General features: G+C 42.7%; 1 protein-coding gene across 2 annotated transcripts in view; it reads right to left on the bottom strand.

The window, feature by feature from the left end:
- The window catches only part of CPT1A (carnitine palmitoyltransferase 1A), a 69,886-nt gene extending 48,054 nt beyond the window's left edge, over positions 1-21,832 (bottom strand). The window contains exons 1-2 of one of the 2 annotated variants that reach the window (XM_084630862.1): positions 21,686-21,816; positions 2,382-2,473 (exon numbers count right to left, since the gene is read on the bottom strand). The gene's annotated coding sequence lies outside the window, so the exon portion shown is untranslated. Of the gene's footprint in view, positions 1-2,381; positions 2,474-21,685 lie in introns of both variants that reach the window. The other variant, XM_084630861.1, reaches the window with a different exon arrangement.
- Positions 21,833-22,314: the final 482 nt, after the last annotated feature.

Raw genomic sequence — 22,314 nt, 5'->3', positions numbered from 1 at the left:
GTGTTCAAATTCTCTGTTCTGTCCTGATCACATAGCAGCCCCATTGGTGGTACTGCCTCACTCCACTCAACTGTTGGTGTTTTATAAGACAGGCATCTGTAAAAGCTAGACAGAGATTTAGTAGAATCCAGAAGTTGCTGTTGTAGATTTGTAAGAATCAAGTCTGTGTACTTCTTCAGCTGTCTTAACAAACACTTCTTGTCCTCTTTACTGAAGTAGGCAATATAAATGCCTTAGTCAGTCAACTTCTGAACTGCAGTCTTTGCTTCTTACAGTATGTTTTCAATGACTCTCTCTCCGATTTATATAAGTGTAGCTTCTATTGCTGGACAAAGATCTACTACTGTTGCACCAGATGCCTGGATGGCCTTATTTAATAACTCAAGTGCTTTCAACAGTAGACTTATGAGAGAGAATAGCAATAGCCTTCTCTGAACTTAGTAACAAAAGTAGTTAACCAGCCTCACTACTTCGATCCATCCCATCTTGGTAGATGCTTTCCGAAGTCAATAATAATGGTTGCAGTAATTTTAAGACAACAGCCAAAGATTGCTCATTAGAAAGCCAGCAGGTTCTCTCAGGTTGGACTCATTCGAACTTCAGTCCTAGTGTATCTTCTATTTTTTCCAAGACGTTCAGTCCTTTTGGACTCTTGCTGGAAAAAAAAAAACATAACACACATTAAATGTATGGCTTTTTTTAATGGCTTTTGAAGATTCTGCATCTTGACTAGTGTCAGTTGGAATAGATGGCCTCTGCTGTGTGTACAGGAGAGATTAGGATTACACTTTTCTCTGAGCAAAGCTTGTACTCCACTATGTCTTCCAGAGAAGTTTGCAGCTCCATCAAATGCACAAGCAGCCATCCGTTTGGGGTTCAGTTTACAAGCATTTAACTCTTCTAAGATGTGGGTTGTCACAGATACAGCCGATGTGCCTTCTATAACCTGAACATCTAGAAATGCATCGACTGGCCTACCACTGACATCAAGATAACGTACGCAATGACTTAATACTTGACGCCCATCATCAGCCGTGTATGAACATTTTCTGAATGTGGTGAGAGAGGTCTTCACTTTTTCAACGGCTGAGTCTTTCACTGTTGCACCACACGCTTCTAATCAGCCAGTTAAGTTTCTTGAAGAAAGACAGCGAGCATTTGCTGGTCTTAGTCAGAATCAATGTCCAACTTCAGAATTAACAAGTGACGATGCACTTAACATTGGTCCCCAGTTTGTAGTGTGTGGTATCTCTTGCTTAAATAGGAAGTAGGATGAGCCAGCCATGTTTGTTTGCATAAACTGTGTTGTCTCTCCGGCATTCTTAACAGCCTCATTAAGTACTTCTAAATCGGCTTTGACAGTGACTGGTTTATAAGGTTTTCTGCATGTCTATGAAGTCCAGAGGCTTGGTATTTTGCAGTCTTTTCACATAGGTTGTCAGCATTGGTTTGCTGATCAGTCTGGCAAACCAAGCTCCTCCACTTTTACTATATAAATCCATGGTATGCCAACATCTTGAATACTGTGTCCAGTTCTGGTCGCCCCATTTCAAAATAGAGGTATTGGAGTTGGAAAAGTCACAGATAAAGGCAACTAAAATGACTAGGGATATGGAACAGCTTCCACATGAGGAGAGATTAATAAGATTGGGACTTTTCAGCTTGGAAAAGAGACAACCAAGAGGGGATATGATAGAGGTCAATAAAATCTTGACTGATGAGAAAGTGAGTAAGGAAATATTATTTGCTACTTCACATAACTTAAGAACTAGGGGTCACCCAATGAAATTAATAGGCAGCAGGTTTAAAACAAACAAAAGAAAGTATTTCTTCATACAGCACACAGTCAACCCATGGAACTTTTTGCCAGGGGATGTTGTGAAGGCCAAAACTATAACAGGGTTCAAAAAAAGAACTAGATACGTTCATGGAGGATAGGTCCATCAAAGGCTATTAGCAGGATGGGTAGGGATGCAACACCATGCTCTGAGTGTCCCTAGCCTCTGTTCTCCAGAAGCTGAGAGTGGAACACAGGGGATGGATCACTTGATAATTGCTCTATTCTTTTCATTTCCTTTGAAGCACTTAGCATTGGCCAATGTCAAAAGACAGGATACTGGGCCAATGGTCTGACCCAGTATGGTCGTTCTTATGTAAAAAGTAATTATAATATAATAATGTTTTGTACAGAAACTTCCCAAGATAATGGCCTCTCGAGATAGCGACAATGTGAGATAATAACCTTGACAAATAATGCATTTTAAAAATCTTGGCCGACTAGAAAATGTATATTTATATAAATTTCCCTAGTCACAAATCTAGCATTCTGGAGCAAAAGTCACTAAAACATAGTCCAACAAACAAATGTTCCTTTAACGTACCCCTCCCTACTCCCTCCGCTGCACCTCACTCATAGTTGTTGTCCTTGCAGATCCAGAGTTCAGAGATGCTTTTGCATCAGTTCATCTAGCACCTACAGGCGGGCGAGAGAGAGAAGGCACCTTGTTCATTCCTCCAGCTGCTTGCCACTCACTCCAGCTGTTGTTCATCGTGCCACTGTTCATACCACCGCTCCTGTGCCGTCATCTCCTGCTGCCACCGTGACCTCTATGAGTCGGTCTCTTGAGGTTCCACCCAGCTTTCAGTGATTTCAGCTCTCAGTGGGGGAACCTCACAGCTAGTGCAGACTGGGCAAGGTCTTCCACAGAAATGCTATCCTACAGCAGGTCTAAGCACTTAGACCAGGGATGGGCAAACTTTTTGGCCTGAGGGTCACATCTGGGTATGGAAATTGCATGGTGGCCCATGATAATTGCTCACAAAATTAGGGGTTGGGGTGCGGGAGGGTGCTCTGGGCTGGGACAGACAGGTTCAGAGGGCGGGAGAGGGAACAGGGCTGGGGCAGGGGGTCGGGGCATGGGAGGGGGTCAAAGGTGCAAGCTCCAGGTGGTGCTTACCTCAAACAGCTTCCAGAAGCAGCAGCATGTCCGTCCGTCCGTCCCCAGCTCCTGCGGGGAGGCATGGCCAGGCCCCTCTGCATGCTGCCCTGTCTGCAGGCGCCACCCCCTGCAGCTCCCATTGGTTGCGGTTCCCAGCCAATGGGAGCTGCGGGAGCAGAGCCCCCAAGCTGCCCCTACGCATGGGAGCCGGAGGAGGGACATGCCGCTGCTTCCGGGAGCCATGCAGAGTGGGGCAAGCCCCTGACCCTGCTCATCATTAGCGGTTGGGGAGAGCTCATTCAGACCTTGCTTACAAATCATAAGTTGAAATTATTAGGTTGGGCAATATCACCGAAATGAATGCACTGACATGGTCAGGAAAAACAACAGCTGGGTGAGGAAGCTAGTCTGTGTTCATAATTTTTGTACCTGTAAAAGCATAATAGGTTTAAGTATTTTATCATACACTGTAAATGCTTTTAAAATGTGTATTAATGTTTCGATTTCCATTCAAATTTCCAACCAATGACTAAACTGGGAACACTGCATGTAACTAGTTGACCACTGGGGAGGCACTGGGAGCGGGGGGAGGAGGGGGAGGGTGTAGGGAAATCCCCGTTCAGCAGTCCTTCTTCACAAAGAGAGGAACTGCAGCTTCCCAAACAAAACTACTACTATTTTTTTAAAACGCACTTTCACAATGAATACTGGCTGTGTAGCAAAAAAAAGAAAAAAAAAGAAGTTTCCTTGAAGCCCTTTCCTTTAGGGAAATTCTCTTCTGCTTCTCCAAAGCCAATTTAATAATCTGCTCCATGCATTCCCCTCTTCCACATTTCTGAGGCAGTCACATGTTTGTCAGTAAAGTAGGTAGAAGGGCACAGCTCAACTGAGCATGCGTTTTATTCATCAACTCGATTTGCCAACATTTAGTAACACAGACGCCACACCACTCATTCAGACCAAGAGGAAAACAATCATTCATTTTAGCTGCAGGCAAACTAGTAGTCAGCAAAATGTTTCCGTACAGTACATGCTAATAAGCCTCACCCCAAACAGTGAATCACAAAGCTAGGGTGTTTGTGACTTTCTTAGGACTCAGCAAAATCTTAGAATATTAAAAAGTTGACTGTGATTTTTTAAAAATGTCATTTTGAAACAGAACTTCATTTCCGTAAGTGTTCTTTAAAAATACATTCACATCCATACAAGCGTAAAGAAATCTTACAGTGTCCTTCCAGGAGAGAAAGATTTGCCTGTTCTACACACTCTCCTGCTTTCTATCTTACTGAAACCAGCTGTAACATCAACCAAGTTAGCCCACCAGTTCAAAACAAGGTAGTTTAAAAAAAAAAAAAACCCACACCACACGCAACCACAGTTCAGCATGCTTTTTCTCTGTTTAACAAAACAGTGAATACCAGCCCAGCTGATTTTCCCAAACAAATAATATTGCTGACCTCCCCAGCCACATCTACCTGTTAATGCTGCCCACTATGCTATCTTTGTGACTCTTTAGGACATTTATACTGCCTCGACTAAAGGTCAACTTTTAACCAGACATGCCCCTAACCCATATTCCCCTATGATTTCAGGGAACAACTGTTACACAGCCTTTCACTTTTGATGTATGCAGTGTAGTTGTAGCCATCTAGGTCCCAGGATACAAGGTGGGTGAGATAGCTTTTATTCGACCATCTTCTGTTGGTGAGAGAGATAAGCTTCCAAGCCCTGAAAAAGAGCTCTTTTTGGCTTGAAAGTCTCTCTCTCTCTCTCTCTCTCACCAACAGAAGCTGGTCCAATAAAATATACTACCTCACCCACTTTGTCTCTCTGTATCACCTTTTATGTCAGCGAACACAAAGTAAAATGTTGTGTTTAAAAAAAAATAATCAGGATCTCAGATCTGAAAAACAAATTATCATAAACCCACAAAGAAGGCAGTTACAGGACCCATTCATTTAATCACGTGTATAAAAAAGGCACTTGGAGTTAGGAAGTGGACATCTGAAAAATGCTATTGCACATGCTAGTGAACAAGCTCCTAGAACACAGCAGAATAACCACTATATATATATATGAATATGAAACAGCATCCAGTTCATTGTGAAAAGATTTAGTCTAACTAAAATTGTTACATACAAAAGGGTGCACTTAGCATCAGGCTCTTCTGTAGCAGAGATTTTGGGGGGGAATGTTATTGGCAGAAGGAGCCCCCTCTTCATTCATAGATCTAATGACTGTGTAGTGTGGGGGAATACAAAGGCGGCTGAAGATCACCTCCCCTGCCCGCCCCCACCCCCCCTCCCAGCTCCCTTGCCCTTAATGAGATATCCAGGCACTCCCCACCCCTGCACTCATTTTAGCCACTTGCTTTCCACCCATTTTATGACCCATCTGCTACAGAAACAGAAAACTCTATGCTTTCCCTTGCTGTAGCAAAGGCCTGCTACTTCCCCGTAGTCAAGAGGCCAAACCTTTCTGAGTCACAGTACATTTTACAACATTTAAATAGAAGAAGCCAGACATTTTAAGTAATAATAATAGCAGTAATAAGATAACAGAAGATGCAAATTAGTAAATGCAAAGCAACTGAATAAAACAGAAGTGCAGATTTCTAAGGCTACAGGGTTCAGCCATATCTCAATATCTGGTGAGTATTTCCACCACTATCACCTTCAAACCAACTTAACAATTTATGAAGTGGTCTTCATAGTATTTTAATAATATTTACACATTATTGTGAAATGTGTGCTCTGTACTTATAAATGCTAATTAAATGCCTGATGACAAACTAAGTACACAAAATGAAAAAAGGCTCTTCTACTATTTTCTTTTCAAGATCAAAGGTTAATGATTCCTTGGAGAAACAGTAAGTAGAGAATGCAGTCTCATCTCAAGCAGCGAATCCAGAGAATATCAGAGCGACCTAAAAATACACTTGCAACTGTGATCCATTAGGTGAGCACTTATGTGGCAAACAGCAAGAGTGGAGATAGAGAGGAGAGAAAGTGATACTGACAGGTTACAGTTACATTGTTTAAAGAGTTTGGGAGAGGGGCATCACTGGAAAGTACATTAAATCCAATTCTAGTTAGAAGTCGACTGCACACTCAGTTTCACTGAGCCACATTAAACTTTCAGTTTAAAATTGGAATCTAAGGCCTTGGGAAACGTTGTGCAATTGGCTCAGAGTCTTTGCCTGTTCTGAAGCAGTTATATTTCAAAAGAAAAACCATAACAGTAAAGCCTTCATCTCTATAAGCATGCACAGAAATAAGAGTTACTTCACAAGCAGATGTTATCAGAAGAAGCTATACATGGTAGGACATATGTTTTAAGAGGCGTCTCAGTTTTCTGAGCAGATTCCAACCATGGGAATTGTTAAACTTTAGGCTCTTCAGAAACAATGAGCCAATCATTTTCTTCCTCATCCCTTTCTTCAAAGTAGTTAGAAAGGTTATTTAAATTATCTTATGGGTCAGACAAACCCAGATATTGGAAGGAGAAAAGACAAACCCAGAAGTAAGATAATTTCTTGTTTGCCTCTGCTTTGACGGTCAACTGGCATATCATTTGGCTGGACCTAGTTAAAACTCAACAGCACACTCTAGGGTTGACACAGTGTGGCATTTAGAATAGGGCATGGTAAAGTCCAAGGTTTTTAGAGTAAACCTAGTGAAATCCAAGGCTGTAGCAAGATTCAGAAGTGCTTCAGTTATATCTATGTTACAGGATCAAAAGATGAGGTTGGGCGCTTCAGTGTTATAACCAAGGCCCATAGTACTGCAGTTAAGGCAGGTAGCTACTGAAACAATAGTACTGAAAGAAGTTTGAGCTTCCTGCCATCACCTTAACTTGATATTAAACAGAAGAGAATATTTTCCACTGTTGATTACACTAGAAACAGCCAACTAATTTGCTTAATTAGTGCAGCTAATCATACCTCTAACACCACATGTATGTAGAGTGCTTTAAAAGGTCTACAGCACTTACTAATTAAGATTGATAACATCCTTCCGGGGTGGTGGCACTACTCTCAACACATGGGAAAACGCAAAAAGAAAAGGAGTACTTGTGGCACCTTAGAGACTAACAAATTTATCTGAGCATAAGCTTATGCTCAAATAAATTGGTTAGTCTCTAAGGTGCCACAAGTACTCCTTTTCTTTTTGCAAATACAGACTAACACGGCTGCTAATCTGAAAGATGGGAAAACGTAATCTTTGTACTTTACTTCTGAATATGACTTTTTTCCATGTGAATATTTAACTATCTTAAAAACTAGTGAGAAAAGACAGTTATATTGCTAGAAACTAAGAAACATTGTGCCTGTGTGATTTGTGAAACTTTGTGGTTTCTACTTGTTCTATCTGCAGCAAAGGCAGGTTAGAAAGCCAAACATTTTTTCAGTGACCTTTTTGTGTATTGACATATGATATAAAAGTAAAGAATAAATCCAAGTAAATTATAAATAAAAATCTCAACAAAAATTTTACAGATTGGAGGCAGATAGAAGAATCCTCAGAATATGCCAAAATTCTCTTCAGATACCTGTTGTTGTGGCTCATAAGAGTATTAGTCAAGACTTTCTATGCCATCTAAAGTATACAAACCATGTCATCCTGTGACAACTGACTGAAGATAGACATTCCAACTGGCAGCAAACTGCAGTAGGTAAAGCACAATACAGTCACTGCCAACGTTTCAAAATTACTTACTATTATGCAAGATTACTTCCACTTTGCCATCAGTTTCAGAGTTTAATGATAAGCAACTATTCTGCACGGCCATGCCAGCAGGGTGGATTTGATTTAAATCACTAGTCAGGAAGACTCGATTTAATCATGGTTTTCAACATAAAAGTGCATTCTTGTTGGTTGTTATAACCTTAATATATATTCCTCACAACTCAGAGATAGATGTAGATTTCATTTTTAGAAGATACTGTAACACCTTGCTTAACGTTGTAGTTATGTTCCTGAAAAATGCGACTTTAAGCGAAACGATATTAAGCTAATCCAATTTCCCCATAAGAATTAATGTAAATGGGGTGAGGGGTTAGGTTCCAAGGAAATCTTTTTCACCAAACAAAAAACCATACACACACAGTATAAGTTTTAAACAAACAATTTAATACTGTACACAGCAATGATGATTGTGAAACTTGGTTGAGGTGGAGGAGTCAGAGGTGGGGTATTTCCCAGGGAATGCCTTACTGCTAAATGATGAACTAGCATTCAGCGGAGCCCTCAAGGGTTAATACAATTGTTGCTAATGTAACCTCATACTCTACAAGGCAGCACGAATGGAGGGAGGGGAGACAGCATGGCAGACAGAGACACACACCCTGTGGGTGGAGGAGAGAGAGATGTGCATTACCCCTTTAAGTACGCTGCCCCACTCTAAGTACACTGCCTTTTTAAATTATCAGGAAGATGAGACAGCAACTGCCACCAGCAAGCTCTCTCCGTCCTGAGCCCTGTTGTGTCGCCACCCTGCTCTATATGGAGAAGGGGTAAGTGGGGGCAGGAGCAGGGGGGAAGGGGACACCCTGACATTAGCCCCCCCTCTTCCCGCACCACAAGCAGGAGGCTACCGGGAGCAGCTCCAAGGCAGAGGGCAGGAGCAGCACATGGCAGCGGGGGGAGGGACAGCTGAACTGCTGGCAACTGACAGCCTGCTGGCCAGCTGCTGCACAGTGAGCTTAGGGGAGTTGATGGGGTGGCTGCCGGTCCACCCTGGTTCCAAGCCCCACCGGCTAGCTCCAATGGGCTGCTCTACCTGCAAGCAGTGGACAAAGCAGGTGGCTGCCAAACATTATAAGGGAACACTGCACAACTTTAAGCGAGCATGTTCCCTAATTGATCAGCAACGTAACGACGAAACAATGTTAACCAGGACAACTTTAAGTGAGGAGTTACTGTACACACTATTCAAACTAAATCACTGTTTAAAAATGTAAACTTTTTCTGATATAGCTGTAAAACTAATCTGAAATGAATGATTGGTTGGTTATTTCATTTACCAAAGGTAACTGAAGCAGATATTTATGAAGTCATTGGGAGGTGAACTATCTCCAAATCAACAGGTTAATCATTAATATTTGGAGGATTTTCTTGTCATGCTGTATTAGGAGAAGAACATCACCAGACAGACATTTAAATTGTTTTATTTAATTAAAACAACAACGTTAAGTATTCTGGATTTTTTTCTTCAACAGCAAGCATATAATATTTTAACAAAAAAGCATACGTCGCTCACTTCTCACATTTATCTCCAGACTTCTTCTCCTTGTCCAGATCTATTCCGCCCCCAACAATCTTCTATTCATTGAACTTTTTGAAACTTTGCACTTTTAGAGAGAGGAAAGGGATTGACTCTGTGTACACAAACTTTCAGAGGGACAATAGAGTTGAGGTCTGTTATTTCTCACCTCTATATATTATTTATTTATTTAAAAACAGTTTTGCTGTTAACAAGCATGCTACCTCTGGAGACACAAATCCACAGTTTGAGAACTGCAAAACTAAGCATCTCTGATGGTATTTTCTAGACTGAGCACTGAGTCCCATTGGGTAGATAGAAAGATTAACCTAAATAATCTATACAGAAGCCCCTGGCACCCCATAAGGTTGGGTCCCTAATCCAAGAACTACTGGAACTCATTTATAAAACTTTTCTTAAACATTACACAAATATATTGTCTCATACTATAGAATTAGAATTTATAATCCTGATTCCATAATGATATATCTTTGAGCTATAATGTATCTTAATTAAAACTGTCTTTAGACAAAATGCTTTTTGAGGAAAAAACTTTAAAAAATCCGATTTAAATTAAAAAAAACTGGATTTTTTTTAAAAAAAAATTGATTTTTATCCACCCTGCATGCCAGCAATCTCCTTTCCATTATAACCAACAAATGAACTGCAAAATCCCACACAGCAGTAATCATTAGCCTTAATCAAAATATCTTCATCTGGATGTAGGTTTGATAAAGGTCATATGCCAAAGAAGAGCAGAAAGGTGCAAACACTGCTGTTTGCCTTATTTTTCCCTTATCTCAGGAATTTACCATAGTTTCTACTTCCAGCTAAGTACAGCTGGGTGGAAACAAAAGCATAATCATCATCGAGGGGAAAACATGAGAGTCATTCACCAGGCAGGTCAGAGATGAGGTTGTGGAACAGCCTGTTTTGCTGCCTCTTCAGATCTCCAACAAAGTCGCAGTAACCGCCAAAAGAAAAAGTTAGTAAAAAAATTAATCTAATTCTCTAACATTCCTGTCTTTTCGTATGCAAATTAATTCTCAGAAACCAGCTCCTATTCCTTATGAATAAGGTCCACAGTTCTAACAGCCATCTCACTCTCACTGGTTATTCACGCGCTCTCATAGCAAAGTGACCACCTCATTATGTCAAAAATACAGCACTTGATTCACACAAAAGTAAAATGCTGGATTTTTATAGTTCTGTAATAATTTTCTTAACATATAACTATGATTACACATACATCAAGCTGAACTCCCTTGTACATCTATCCCAGTTTGGATACTGCAGAAGAACTGAAGTCTATCAACTCTTCTTGTTTGATGTTTCTGTGAAACACAACCTGTGAAGCACAATCAGGCTCCACCGCTCCCTCCGTCTGCTACCATTGCTGTTAAATGCACTATTGGGCTGCATCTACACTTGCAAAAATAATAATTATAATCACTAAATTCACTGTTAGTGCAGTTCACAAGTTATTTGTGTGCATGTGTGTCTGCAAAAACAGACTTATCTCTGCCCCACTGCCCTGCCAGCTCTTCACTCTTGCCAGCCGCATAGATACTGCAGTCAAAAGTGCAAAGTAAACAGAAAAAAGTGAAATACATTTTTTCTTGTGTCTTTCCATTTTAAAAGTTGTGGGTATTATTTTTAATAGCAAGAACAAGATTTTCAGGTAAAAATGTGATTTTCAAGTTGGTGGCCTTTTACAATGTGGTCTACTATAGTTTAAAATGTTTGTAAACTCATCAACTTGAAAATAGGTAAAATATGCTTCAAAAAACAAAAGTCAGATGACAGGTTTCAGAGTGGTAGCCGTGTTAGTCTGTATCAGCAAAAACAACGAGGAGTCCTTGTGGCACCTTAGAGACTAAATTTTATTTGGGCATAAGCTTTCATGGGCTAGAACCAACTTCATCAGATGCATGGAGTGGAAAATACAGGAGCAGGTATAAATACATGAAAAGATGGGAGTTGCGTTACCAAGTGTGAGGTCAGTCTAATGAGACAATTCAATTAACAGTAGGATACCAAGGGAGGAAAAATAACTTTTATAGTGGTAATGAGAGTGGCCCATTTCAAACAGTTGACAAGAAGGTGTGAGTAACAGTAACTCACACCTTCTTGTCAACTGTTTGAAATGGGCCACTCTACCTCCCAGAGAGACAGCAGTATGTCGACAGGAGAAGCCCTCCCATCTACCCAATGCTGTCTACAACAGGAGTTTGGATGGTATAACTCCATTGCTCACAGCTGTGGATTTTCCACACCCCTGAGCAACAGTTATACTGACATAAGTTTGCAGTGGAGACCAGGGCTCAACGAAACAGTAGTTAAAATTGCGATGTCTGATTGAAACCTATCTACACTAATGCTCCCGCTGATGCCCAACCAATGATAGTGGCAGGATATTTTAAGATAACAGTCCTAATGAAGACTAAGCTCTAAAATTGAAGACTCTGCTCTACAGGGGTTAATGCTCTGCACACCTAGAAGGAAGGTAACTGACTCCACTACTGCCCAACCAAGACAACATGAGAGATGAGTAGTAAAAACTAGTTGTGATCTCTATAACTTATATTTCAGAGTTTTCCCTATTCAAGTAATAGTTTGTTCTATACAGCTCATACTAGAGAATTCTGCTAATTAGAGTATCAGTTTGGTAATTTAGGGTCACATTCAGGCTTGTTATGAATACAACTCCATTAACTTCTGGGGTACTTTATCCACCTTCATCATGGCAGAATTTGGCCTTCAGGGTAGCTGACTACTCATGCTTAAAGATGCCAAAAAACTCTTCATTGGTGTGAATCTGGTGCTCACATAAGGCAGTATTTGAACAACGACCTCATAACATGGAGCTCATCAAAAACACACAATTTAGTAGAATTCCAAAGATACCTTAGACTGGGGATCAGGTTTTTCTAGAATTTTACATACTCATGTATAGCTATTAGGATGCGTAATTGAACACTTCTTGGTATGCCACTCAAAGAATGCTAGAACTCATGTCCTCAGAAAATTGTGTGAAGAAGCACTTGGTTCTGAAGCACTTTAATGGCGACCCAGATAGAAAGAGGATTCTGACTATCGGCTATTTATGCTAGTCATTCATGACAGGAAAGTAGTAGTATTAATAGCTTTCCAAGTTTAAAAAAACGTGGTAAGACAGCAGAAGCTCAGAACCAGGGTAGCTATCTCATTTCCGTACCATGTGACACCCCTGCAAAAGCTGATGTCTAAATTTGCCCGTGAAAGCCCTCCAAGGACTGTTATTCACTTAAGTATTTCCATTTCAAAGCAGTGCCCTATTTTCCTCCAATTCTACTCATCCTTACTGATATCTAATCATGCTATTCCACCTTAACAGGTAAACAACCCAAGACACACACAGAAACTCACTGCACTTAAATCTTATCAAAGCAACTGATACTACAGTGACTATGACAAAGTTGTATGAAGAGTCTTAAAATACATCAGACATGCAACACTGTTTAGAGAAATTTGCAAAGCAAAAGTGAAAACAAATATTCACTGCACAGAAATGGCTTGAGACTTGCATGAGCCAAAATGTTCTACCTGACAGCTGAATCTGATGGCTATAGCATAAGGATGGAGCAAAAGGAATAAAGACAGTAATATCAGAGACAGAATATTTCAGATGTACATAGCCCTCTTAAACCTGAATTAAAGAAATAATAAGTTTAACCACTATTTAACTTGGATGAAAACAAAATTAAGCTGACTGACTCTAGCAAACATTTAACTGGGGTCATAGCACCACTATAGTTAAGACTGGCACTAGCTTACTGTTTAACAGCCAAATTTTGAAAAGTACTCTAAAATCTGCATGCTGACCGATTTGTTGTGAAAACTTCTGTGCCTTGGGGGGTCCAGGGTATAGAGTTAGTAGTTCAAATGTTAGGTTGTTTGAGCAAGGGGTTCCTAAGATGCAGCCCCCACCCACGCACCCCAAAAAGTCACAACGTCAAAATTTAACAATTTTAAATTTTTTAACACACTTGGGGCTCAAACCATGGCTCTCATCCTCTTGAAACTTATACCACCTATCCAGGATTGATCTGAACTAGTGTCTGACAACCACTGTCCGTTTGGGAAAGTAATATTTAAAAAGTTATTCAGGGTTACAGTTGCATCTACAGTGAGGAGCCAAAGTCCTTCACATACGTGCAGCAACACTGGGGATGTGTTGCAAGCCAGAATGTTTACAGGCAGCCTGATGTCTGAGTCTTTGGGTGGTTTGCTGGGGCCAATGTCAAAGACCAAGCTGCACCTATGTATTGTCAGCTTGACTATTATCTACGCTGCAATACAAATCCCGTGGCACCAAGTTTCAGAGACCAGGTAAACTGACTTGGGCTCATGGGGCTTTGGCTGCAGGGCTAAAAATAGCAGTGCAGCTGTTCAGGTCTGGTCTGAAGCCTAGGCTTGGAGACCTACCCCTCCCCCATAGGGCTCTCAGCAGTGTCGCTGTTCAGGTTTGAGCTGAAATCCAGACTCTGAGACCCCATAAGGAAGGGAGGGTCTCCAAGTCTTGGCCCCCAGCCCAAGCCTGAACATCTCCACTGCTATTTTATAACCCGCAAGCTCATGTCAGCTGAGGCCATGCCGTAAGTCTTTTTATTGTAATGTAAGCAAATCCCTTGATTCCCGTGGTCAGCCTGGGGCAGCTTTCTGAGAATGTTTGTTGTTCACATTAGCTGCTCTTGACCTGCATTCTACAGCAGATCCTTTAATTCTGCCATTAAAATTAAAATTAATTTAATTTTACCTCCTTTCCCCTCCTAAATTTGGGCAATGCTTGGGGGGAGGAGGGGAAGAAGAAACAAAAACCAGTGACGCTGACCTGCATGTAGACCTGACCAACAAAACCCACTGAGGCCCAAACAGAACCATAATGAGGGAATCTGGTTACAAAGTTCCATTTTGTAGTATAAAAATGGCTTCAGAGTTTCCAAACCATGCTAATAACTTGCATGGTCTAAGTTCTTACTATGGTTTGGGAATATCGTTAAAGACCCACCTACCCTATTAAATAGAATTGTGCTGTAACCAAGTCACTCAACATAGCTCTGTTTTGAGAGTTCCGGGGCCCCCTTGAGAGCCGTGAACTGGTTTCAGGGGGTCCACCAAAATAAACCATAGAGCAGGGCCAGCATTAGACTTGCTGGGGTCCAGGGCAGAAAGTCAAAGCTGAGCCCCACCGCCTGGGGCTGAAGCCGAAGCAACTTAGCTATGCATGGGGCCCCATGCAATTGCCCTGCTTGCTACCCCCTAACACCGGCCCTGGCTTTTAATCTACTGGATATGAAGAAAAACAATTGTTGTGACACAGGTGGTCTGTGTAGGTTTTATAGCATAAGAGGGGGGTGGGGGGTTAGAAAGAAAAAGGTCAAGAACCCCGGCATAGAGAACACCTTATTCCCAAACCAGCTGGGGCTGATATCCTTGTAGAATTGGCACAGAACTTTCAGCTGAGGTGGGAGAAGAAAATATTGGACTAAATAGGACTTCTATTAACTGAGACAGTTATAAAGAATCATTATAGCTCCACACTGGAGAAGTCATGAAGACACATACACATATAAAAAAAAGCTTTGACTTTGAACCACCCCAGTCTCCTGGGTTTCATAAACTGACTGCTACTCCCAGTACACTGGAACTAGGTCAGAGGTGAGGAGTGGGAAGGGTTTCAGGAAACTTAGTGCCAAACAAGGGAGTCACAAATACAAGCTTCAAAGCCATATTTACTACCCTTTCACACAAATACACACCATGCCCTCAGGTGCAGATATTAAACAGTCCTGTTTCTCCTGCTGAACCGTCTTTAGTCAGCAGTTCAGAGCTGATCACGAGTGGAGAGGGCTGAAAGTAATAACTCTGTGCCCCCAGCAAGGATTCTAAGGAATCAAACCAGTTTAGCTAACATATAGAGTAAAATGATGCTGGGGGCCAAATGACAAGTGAAGGCACAGATATTCCTTTTGCACGTATCGTTTCTCCAGGCTGTTCTGCCTACTATGCTTGGTGTCCCCATCTGGTTCCCTTCGTTTGATTCTTTGACCACACACCTGTCCCTGTTATTTCATTAGTTGTCCCCCATACTCATTTGGTGTCCAGGTCCTGTGGATCCCCCTCTTAGGCTGGGGGGGGGGGATCCTTTAGCAGTGGGCGGGTGCCCGGATCCCAATAGGATCATGTTAACAACTATAAAACCCTTCCCCTTCAGGCAATGCTTGAGAGAAAAGAAAACCATCTGCTGGGGGGCATGGCAGAGCGGGACAAATGATTATTATCTCTCTCTGTATCTCAATGGAGTTCAATAAAAATTCTGCTTTTCTTCTAGAAGTAGTGTGCTGCTGTGATCGTCCAATTTTATTTATTTATTTTTTTAAGGCACTGATCTAAATTGAATGCTGTGTTTCATGCTTCCCTATTATAGAGGAACTGACTGGTAAATGGTTACAGCAATGGTTCCCAAACTTTTCGGCATCACGTCCTCTTTTTAATTTCCAAGAAACCCTCACCCCCCTACCTCTCCTTTACCATCATCCAACCCGCCCCCCATCCTTGTCCCCTGACCATCCCCCCCCCCCCCCCCAGGACCCCACTCCCTATCCAACCCACCCTGCTCCTTGTCCCCGATCTCCCGGGACCCAACCCACCTGCTCCTTGTCCTGACCGCCCCCTCCCGCGACCCTCGGAACCCCACCCCCTATCCAAACCCCCTGCTCCCTGTCTCCTGACTGCCTCCCCACCCCGGGACCTCCTGCCCCTTATCCAACCCCCCCCACCCCCTGCTCCCTACCCCCTTACCAGGCCACTCAGAGCGGCAGGACTGGCTTACTGGAAAGCCTGGGAGGTGGGCGGGCACAAGCTGCACTGCCCGCACAGCGGCACAGCTGTGGGGGAGGGTGGACAGGAGGGGAGGGGCCAGGGGCTAGCCTCCCTGGCCGGGAGCTCAAGGGCCAGGCAACCTCGCGCCCCCCTGGGAATTTCTTCATGCCCCCCCCGGGGGGTACACCCCCTAGTTTGGGAACCAATGGGTTACAGTGTTTTCCACATCTAAGTCACCAATCCAAAACCAGTTCTGACTAATAGTAACCAAGTCATGTAACATTTACCTGTTTGGAGGCCTATGCAAAATGAGCTGGTGGTAACGTCAGGGCTGCTCTACGCTTAAAAATGAGGCAGCAGCACAGCTTCAACGAAGAGGCTACCTACACCAACAGGAGGGCTTCTCCCAGAGGCGTAGGTACTCTACCTCCCCGAAAGCCGGTAGCTAGGTCGATGGGAGATGCTCTCCCATCGACATAGTGCTGTCTACACTGGGAGTTAGGTCAGTATAACTGTGTCGCTCAGGCGTGTGGATCTTTCACAACCCTGAGCGAAGAAGTTATATCATCATAAGTTGCTAATATAAACCAAACCTAAGTATGCTTAGAAGGATTAGATTTTTATCCATAAATGTTGATTTCACTGTACACAAACTGATGAAATATATTTCAGATAGACAAACTAAGAAAAGTGCTACTTGAGCACTTATTATATTTCAATTTAAGGATATCTGCTTTGTTATTAGAACCTCAGAGTTACAAACACCCGTCAACCACACACCTCTCTTGGAACTGGAAGTATGCAATCAGGTAGCCACAGCAGCGACAAAAAAAAACAAACAAACAAATACAGTACAGTGTTAAACGTAAACTACTTAAAAAAGGGAAAGTTAAAAAAAAGATTTGACAAGGTAAGAAAACTGTTTCTGTACTTGTTTCATTTAAATTAAGATGGTTAAAAGCAGCATTATTCTTTTGCATAGTAAAGTTTCAAAGCTGTATTAAGTCAATGTTCAGCTGCAAACTTTTGAAAGAACCATAACATTTTATTCAGAGTTAAGAACAACCTCCGTTCCCGAGGTGTTCATAACTGAGGTTCTACTGTACAGTTTGACAGCTGATATTGACAATTTGCGTTTTAACTGTAATAAAGCTTTAACTTTTTGAATCTCAGCATCTACTGTCTTTAAATAATTGCCCCCCCCTAATATTTTCCCACAACTGTGAAAATTTTAATCAACAGAAATCCAGAAAAAAATGTTTAAAACTCCTAATTTTGCACAACTGTGAAATTTTGAACAGGTAAATTAAAAAAAAAGCTTAAAAATAAACAATGTTACTCATCAAAATTATAAAAAAAATAATTGAATTCTACCAAGTCTAAGAATAAACTATTTTGTCAATAGTAGAGGCACATGGGCAAATAAGGATGGGGGAACCTGACTGCAGCAGCCTGAGCTGTACTTACTGCATAAATACTAGAGGACTTCACTCTAAAACTGCCACTCCAGCACACTTCCACAGCAGCAAGCTACAGGTAGAGGAAAGGCCCTTTAATGTACAGGCTAAAAACTCAGACAGCTCAACTCAGTTCAAAGGCAAAATTGACATTCACTTATCAGGAAAATACTAGTAGAAAGATATTTTCCTTATTCTCTGCCCATATATGTTCTTTTCTATACAGTACCAAGCCTAGAAAAAGGCATTACTTCAGGCCTGTACTGCAATGCATGTTATTCCGTACATCCACGCAAAAGCCACCTTTTATGACATTCTGGAAGTTTAAAGTACATCCTGCTACATAAAAGCCAGATATGTAAAACCAAAACACCATATAGCTATTTTGCTATGCAGCAAGGAAAGGGCTGAAGACTGGTGGGTTGTTTTTTGTTGGGGGTCTTTTTGGAGGGAGGGGGAATTGGTTTTGCTGTTGTGAAAGATACACCTAAGCATTTACATTACCGGAATAATGGCATTCCACTAATTACCTTCTGTAATATTCCTGCGGTAACACAGAATTGCAATGCTTACCCTCCGTACATTAACCTAGATAACTGGAGTGACAAGCTTTTTATTGGCTAAGCATACATTCTACAGTGGCTCAAAACAGCTATCAGTATGACTGCTAAGCAGGGCCAACGAGGCAAAAAAAGTGGGGTCATCTCAGGCAGCAGATTATGTGATTTACAGTGCAAGTGGGTAAGGCGGGCACGGGGGGAGGGTTCAAGAGGTAGACTTTTCATTTGCCCTAGGGACTAAAAAGAACAAAAAAACAAACCAAAAAGAGTCAAACACTGGTGCCATCATTTAAATAGACCCTACAAAAAAAAGGTGATTTGAACATGCAGGGAGGACTGCTTTACAATTGTTTATATGCATGTTTTCCTAAAAATCTGGAGTTTAGGAATACTTCACAGTATACTACAAGTCCTAGAGGACTGTACTGAATTACGATACCCAACTTAGTTGCATGCCAATTAAAAAAAAAAAAAAAAGCTTCCATTTAAGTTGCTTTTTATACAGGAAAGCTCTCCAAGGTTGGGCTTATAATCATACATTTTTTAAAGCAGCAAGAAGCTAGACCCACCAGTTCCATTCTCTCTGCATATTGTAAAGGTTAACCATTTTTCCTGACAAGAAAACATTTGAATTAGACAGTCTTAGGCATTTTTGTTCTCTCTTTTTTTACCCCTACCCTCCCACCAAATAATTGAGAATACATTTGGATCTGCAGTTTAGTTTTATGACGCTCTGATGTGTCATTTGAAGGGCACTTCCACTGCACAACCGGTATTTCTTTTCTTGAAACCGCACTCCTCCTCCACAGTACTAGAAAGTCACATGACTGCTGCAGAAAAGTAGGTGAAAGGTTATGCTGCTGCAGAATGGGCTACTGATCAACAAAAGCTCAATTTGTCTTTTACACTCCGGACTACAGATCCTGTTTCACTGCCAGGGGTCTAACAAAATGGGAAGCGCGGCTGCTAACAAGAAAGGAGAGTTTAAGTGCAGACTTTAAATGCATTCCCTCTTTAAAAAAAAAAAAAGAGAGAGAGAGAGGGAATAAAGCTGAGTCTTTAATTTAAAGTAGAAAAAAGATACAGCCCAACACAGAACTAAGAATTTGATACTAAAAAAAGGTATTTTGCCCAAAGTAAAATTGAAAGACTTTTTTCTCTAATTGTTTTCAGTAGTAATAGCCTTTATAGTAGGTAAAAAAATGTTCAGTCTGATTTCCAAGGGTTTTTCTAAACATAATTGTTCATTTAAGGAAAAGGTCCATAAGTGAAAGCTGTAGCTCCCCAACATTTTATGAGTTAGAAAGCTCAGGCACTAGTAGTTAGCTTTCAAGCTACGCCAAGCCTGTTGCAGAGCTTGGAACTTGTAACAGGACTGGAGTCTGCGCCTCTCGGTTCCGGGTCTCTCTTTCCTCCCCAGACTGTCCCATTCCCAAGCTAATGCATCTGATTCTCTCTCCAACTACAGATGTAAGGCACTACTATGAAGTTTAATACTTTAATAAACAGCTTACAAATATACTCTCTGGATCTCTGTTGACATTCTGTATTTATACTAGTCACATGTTTGTAGTAGTGGTTTTAAGTTGCATTATCTCAATCAATCATTTTCAGTATCCACAGAGTCAGAAACATCAGTCTGAGGACTGGTAGCTACGAAACCTCAGTACAGTACAGTGCTGTACAGTACTGACATCAGTGAGAGCAGTTGCTTTCCATTATTATTTACAGGCTGTATAATAAGGTGTATAATAAGCTGATTAAAGTAAATATACTTTTAGATCTAGAAAGACAAGTAATCAGACACTTAGGGAAGAGAATAGTGTAATAAAAGGAGTTTAAAGATATTCCCCATTCTTAGACCTAGCACTCTTAAAGACACCATGATGCAAAGTGTAATCTTTCCTGTTAAAATTTACTCCAAAATCTAGCCTTTCAAATAAGCAAAACAAAATTATATATTACATTTCACATACATACACACACTCACTGACCATGTAAAGTACAAGTCAGCTGCAAGGTAGAAAAAGAATTTGAGTTATAAGACTTGAAATCTCTTGCACTTGGCTATACTTACACTTGCCTTTTGGGGAAAATTTCCTCTGGTGCAGCAGATTCACCAGAGGCTGTACAGCGTGTACAGACTGCATTGAGAAGGGTTTTAAGTATCTTGAGTAGTATTTTATGTCAACTTCCCTGATGAAATCAGGAGACATGCCTCACTTCCAGGTGTTTTCTATATTCAGATGTTAGCTAAGAATACTGACAGGTATGAGATAGTGTTAAGTCTTAGTCACTCAACTACCACTTCAAATATGTTATAGTTCCAGCATAATTAGCTTGCTTACTGGATGACAGCAACCCAACATGCTGACCATCCTGAACACAGGAAAGAGTGCCATGGCAGACCACGAAAAGTTAATGAAAATTTGGAAAGCAGCTCGTGATAGCTGATTGTGAAGGTTTTTTTTTTAGCCAACATCCACTCTCACTATCCCACTTTCCTAGAGCTACAAGTTACACTGGGGGACATTCTAACCACGAATTACATATTATTTACCTTCAAACAGCCTTCTCCATCCCACCATCACCCCTCTCCCTGTATTTACAGCTTCACTGTTCTAAAATGAAGTCAAGACAAATACAGTCAACGGATGCAAAAAGTCACATTTTTGTGATGCACCCGCCCTTTCTTGTACCATACAGAGAAGGAGAGAGAAGATGCTACAGAATATCATTTACTTTGTGTATTTGATCACAGAAACTGGGTGTTTTGTAGCACAACAAATGAAAGATTTCCGCAACTTTCAGGGCCTGACTATTTTAACTTTCATGTATAGATATTTCTTTGTACAATGGCTCTGCAGCACAGTTACTGTTTTGCATTTGGCCTCATTTTAGACTGTGACATTTTTAACCAGAGTGAGCTCAGTCAGAGAATGAACACTGGTTCAGACGAGGTGGACGCTGGCCCCGGTGGGTCCGAGCCGTGGGGTGCCTGCAAAGTAATACTGACAGAGAATCAGCTGGATACCCTTTCCCTTGAAGGCGCTCTGGGTGGGTGAGGCAAAATGACTGACGTTTCATTCATTCCTCAGTGCGGGAGCCCGTGCCGGGAGCCAACCGGCGGAACCACCCCTGCGGGAGCGCCGCGCAGCGAGCACGGCGGAGTGCCCGGGAGACTTGCGCGGGTAGGGGGGGGTCGCTTCCAGGACCCCAAGAGGCCGGACTCCCCCCAGCCAGGAGAAGGGGGCGGGGAGGGAACCGCGTTGCTGACCGCAAGGAAAAGCTGCACATGCCGCTCTGGAAGTCACTCAAGCTGAGGGCAACGTACAGGGCACCCCCCCCTCACCCACCCAGCCCCTCTGCTATGCGGGGACCCTGCTCGCTCACCCACCCCCAGCCCCTCGCCCCGCGCCACCACGCCCAACCTAAACCCTTCGCTAATGGGGACCCCACTACTAGGGCGGGATTCAACCCCACCGCAGCCCGCTGCTAGGGAGCGACCGCAGCCCCTCCCTCTCCCAGGGGGCCCCTGCTATGGGGCGCAGCTCTACCACCCGGCCGCTGCCGTGTCCCTGCGCAGAGGGGTGTCCCTTACCGGGGCTCGCGGCGACGATGAGGAGACAGACAGCTACAGGGCGCGCGCGCGCCGGCCGGCCGGTCACTCTCTCACTCACTCACACACACGCGCGCGCGCGCGCGCACCCAGCCAAGGCACTGAGGGAGCAGCGCGAGCGCCGCTGCTACCGGCTGCGCCTCGATTGGTTGAGCCCCCGCCAGCAGCCAGACTGGGGGCGTGGCAGTGGCCAGAGGCTCGCGGCGCCGGAAAGGGGCGGGGCCTCGAGGGGCAGGGAAGAGGCGCGGGGAGGGAGGGAGGAAGCCCCCGCCTCCCCTGCGCTGAGTGCTCGCCCCTGAAGGGGGTCGACGTTGTGACGTGGGGCGGGGCTAAAAGAGGAAGCGTGGAGGGGGGGGCCAGCGTGGGGGGAAGGGTCCCCTCAGGGGAGGGAGAATGGGGGCTGTTGGAAAGGTGGGGGTGTGCAAGTCTCTGGTGAAAAGGGACTGATGTGAGGCGGGGACAGGCTCTGTAGTGGTCAGGGAACAGCTGGGCTCATGCTAAGGCCCCTCACCAAGTCACGTTGCTTTTTATACAGGAATCCTCCCATGGATATTTGCTTATTGCTGAACAGTACCTAAGTGGGAGGGTAACCATCATCCTGTGTGAAATTC

The sequence above is a fragment of the Lepidochelys olivacea genome (assembly GCF_965140295.1).
Source record: "Lepidochelys olivacea isolate rLepOli2 genome assembly, chromosome: 6".
Lineage (NCBI taxonomy): Eukaryota > Metazoa > Chordata > Testudines > Cheloniidae > Lepidochelys > Lepidochelys olivacea.
This window is presented reverse-complemented; position numbering and strand designations above follow the sequence as displayed.